Below are 4517 nucleotides of genomic sequence, written 5' to 3'. Positions count from 1 at the left end.
TTAGAATTGGTCCAATGGTCATAGCATATTTTGAAAAGAGATCATATATCATAAATAATATGTTGGAAAAGAATTTTTTTTTTTCCATCACATTTCAGGTCCAGACTCTGCTTTGTCATATTTTTGGAGAATAGTAAAGCATGGATGACTTTTTGTGCAGTACAATTTGAGGTTGGTAATGGATGTTTAACATCTTTTTGCTTTGAGAAATGGGTTTGTCTTGTCAAATTCCTTCTATTGCTTAGAATGAGGTGAGATTTTATTGGCATATTCGGTTTGTGAGATAACCGATGACTAGGGCTTTGGTGTTTCAATATTTTGATACACCATCTATTATAAACTCTGTTCAGTTTTCTACTGATATTAATATGGCTTTGAACTCTTCCTTCTCTGCGCCTTCATATTATAATTTTCTGGTTGATGTAGGATTGAGATTTGATTGTGAATCTATCTAGAAAGTCCTTGTACCTCTCAAGTTGAGAAAAAACTATTTCTAGCTAGCCATTAGAGACAAGCTCAATACTAAGGATGTTCTTAGTAAGAAAGGCATATGACTTTGAACACGTACAGTTTGTTGTTTGTTTGTATTAGAATATGAGACTCATAATCATGTTTTTTCACAATATTGTAGTTTCATTAAATTTATCTGGAAATCCATTCAATATAAATTAGATATCTCTGATTCTTTTCATGGTGATCAATTAATCTTTAAAAAATTATGGCTCAACTGCTGCTGTAAGCTACTGCTTATGAAAAACAAAAACAGTACGAGAAGGGTTATCCATATTTATGCAGCAATATTTTGGTGCATTTGACAGGAATATTGACAGACTTTTCTCCAATAAAAACAAGAGATCCCTTGCTTTGCCTAACAAAATCTTGTGCACTTTTCCTCTTTTTAGTTAAGGACTAATGTTTCAGTTCGTACGTGCTACTCGCTACATGGGAGTGACACGAGAGGAGGCCAAACGCCAGAGAGGATCGTGCTATGGTGGTTCAAGAAGGAAATAATGGAGGGCAGGATAGTTTGGATTCTTTTTTCTTTTCTTTTTTTTTGTTTTTTTTTTGGGGTTTTTTTTAGCTAATCTAAAAATTATATTATCTGCTACTTTAAACTTGTATTCCTACTTTTCACGCTTCTTATTTTTGTTGTGGAAGTGGGAAGTTTGTGAGGCGTTGACATATTTTCGGTGAACTATATCTCCAGTGGTTGGGGGATGTGGATGTTATGTAACAACTGCTTGTTAAAATAGTAGGATGGGGAGGTTCCTCATCCTTTTCTCTCACAAGCCCCACACCCCGAAAAAATAAAAAAACCGAAAAAATGTAAAAAAATAAAAAAAAAAAAAAGAAGAAGAAGAAAAAGAAGACGACGACGACGACGTTAGAAATAGTTTTTACTAGTGAAGGCATGAATGTTACCAGTTAGCCTCTAAAAAGTTAACAGATTTATTAAAAAAAATCTATATTGATATATTGAATGCAATCATATGAGTTCATTATTGTTAATAAGAGCTAATACACGGAATGAAGGTTATTAGGCAGCCATAAAAGATTAACTGCTTATTGTAGTTTAGAACGAAAATAAATGAATCCTCATTTAAAGTTTGATCATGTTCATTTCTTTCATTAGCACAAATATTTTTAATGCAATGGCGTATATTCAACCGTCCGCTGCAACTAACCAAAGCGCTCAGTTATATACTTATGTTTGACTGCATCCACTAATTAACAGCTAAATGTGACGGGCCAAGTATGAGTAACCCAGTTATTAAAAGACTTTTTTTTTTGGGGGGGGGAAATGTTGAAAGTTGAAGGGTGGTTTCTAAGAACCCCAAATCTTAAGGAGGGTTTTCAGTTTTGTGACATTTTGAAAGTTAAGGGGTTTCTGTTGAAAGAAGACTATTGTCAACCGACGGTGCTCACAGTCTAGGTTCAATGACTTTGTGTGCCTGTGTGGTCTTTGCATGGAAACTTAAGAAATTAATTAAAGTCGTGAGGGTTGGTTCTAGATAATTTCTCATAATTTTCGACGAAGTTGCAGCTGGCTGAGCTTTTTAATACATGACTTTGACCGGTTTGTCGATAACAAATGGCCGGTCGATGAAAAGTCTAGCGTGTCTTGACCCACTTTCTTTTCCCACACTTGGTCATTAAAAAATAGATTTAGTCAGATATTTTATTTTATAAATTAAATTATCCAGTAAAAAATTGTTAAGCTCTTCTATTTTTCACAAGAAAATATGGTTGATGGCATTATTTATCTTCTTCTTTTTCAGGGATGCCATCATTGTGGAAATAGATACGGATCTAAAGATTTCCCCCTTGAGTTTGTCTTGGTTTGTTAATGGATAGGTTGCTAATAAATGTGCAGGTGCGTTAATGTATTTGAAAAAATATTTAAAAGACAATCTTCTGGACGTTACTAAGCATGTATTTGACAATTTAGTCTAAGAAAGCGGGAAAAAAAAGAAGGAAAAGCATATAATTTAGTCTAAGAAATGGATCTGTATATCTCATGGGCACATGCCACATTGCTAAAAAATGTTAGAACACAAATAAGTATGGAAACATTCCCTTGAGCACCGTTTAGTACTTCATAATGGTAGTGAAATTAGGACCTTATAATTAGGTGGGATGGATTGGAGTATAATGTTAACGTCCATCTTTCTTTGCATATGAAACCTTGTTGCAAACTAAGCATGTAATACCCCAACTCTTGAGAGGGTGATGTGATTAGTATTGATAGATTTGATTGGAATACTCATACCACCAAGATGCATTTTCTTTTTGGGAACCCAACCCTTAGAAACTTCAAAGTTAAGCGTGCTTGACTTGGAGAAATTCTAGGATGGGTGACCCCCTGAGAAGTTTTCTAGGTAGCGCGTAAGTGGGGACAAAACGTGCTGAAAAGACATGTGGTGGTTTGTGAGGTCAGTCCATCAAATCTAATAGCGTATCGACTCCGGGATTCCAGAACGGGGCGGTAATAGTTGATAAATTAAGGCGATTTTGGGGCTAACATTGTACCACATAATGGGTATGCAATTAAAAATTCGAAAACTCTAATTAACCATGAATTCCATAACCATAAGCTTTTAGGGGGTGTTTGTTTCAAATTCTATAATTTTAGGATATGGATTTCACCATGGGATTTGAAATCCATATGTAATTTAATATGAGTTGCGATTCCTAAAACTTTGTTTGTTTCAACAATATTTTAAACAAGAATCTGAAGCGAATATCTCAACAAAGTGGGATATCAGCTCTTCCTCTCATCAGTTCTAGGACTGACTTGTCGAGGGAACCTAATAAACTATTACAATGGCCACAAACACAAAACAAACGATTTTACGTGGTTCGGCAAATTGCCTACGTTCACGGGGGGGGGAGAGATCTACTATTAGAGAGGAGAGAATACAACTAGGATTTACAATAACTCAATCTAAACCCTCACACAATCTCTCAAACCTCTCACACAAATATCTCTCAAAAGCACAAAAGGATTGCACACAAAATTTCCTCTGCCGAAAAATTACTCACAGCTTGCACGCAGCCTCTTTTACCCTTATTCACAGTCGTTTTCTCTTTGCTTGCACCAACTGTTCACGAAACCCTGGGTGACCCTTTTATAGCAGCTGGAAAGAGAAAACGGGACATGTCAATGTTCGGGTGGGCCTCACGCGAAAAAGGGCAGAAGCAAAACATTACACGCAGTTTTGCTTTTGCTTCTCAACTTTGTGGCCCCCACACCCCATGCTGATCTCTTTGGGGGGTTATTGGTTAGGACATATTGAGGCCAAGTGGGAAAATTATTCCAATAGATTAAATTTACCCTTTGGGATATTTTGAGTAGGGTAAAGTGGGATAAAGTGGGATAATGGGATAATTTGAGTCTTTGATTTGATAATTCATGTGCAATAATTGATGATGTGGCATCTTATTAAAATATAATTTTATCTATTAATTACTTCTAAATTAACTTATCCAATTGGTTTAGTATATTATTTAGTATATTATTATAATATAAATATTATTTTACTTTACATTAAAATATAATATATTATACTATACTTACAAATTACTATTATTAATTATTATATTATATTATATTATATTATATTAGCATGCTATACTATATATAATAATTAATATAATATAATATCAATATATTTAATATAATATTTTAATAATATAATACATTATTTTATTTATAAAAAATATAATATGTTATACAATAATTACTAATTAACATTATATTAGTATGCTACATTATATAATAATTGATATAATATATGAATAATATATATAATATAATACTTTAATAATATATTATTTAATTTAATATATTATAATATAGTATCATAGGATATAATGTACTTTATAAAATATTATAATACTTTATTTTATTCAATATAATATTTTTTAAATTTTATATTAAAATTAAAATATAATATAACATATATATATTACATGATAATTACAATAATATATATTAAAAGGTATCATGTTATAGT

Source organism: Asparagus officinalis, chromosome 4 (genome assembly GCF_001876935.1).
Source record: "Asparagus officinalis chromosome 4, Aspof.V1, whole genome shotgun sequence".
Taxonomy (NCBI): Eukaryota; Viridiplantae; Streptophyta; class Magnoliopsida; order Asparagales; family Asparagaceae; genus Asparagus; species Asparagus officinalis.
The sequence above is the reverse complement of the archived record's forward strand: the minus strand, read 5'-3'. Positions refer to the sequence as shown.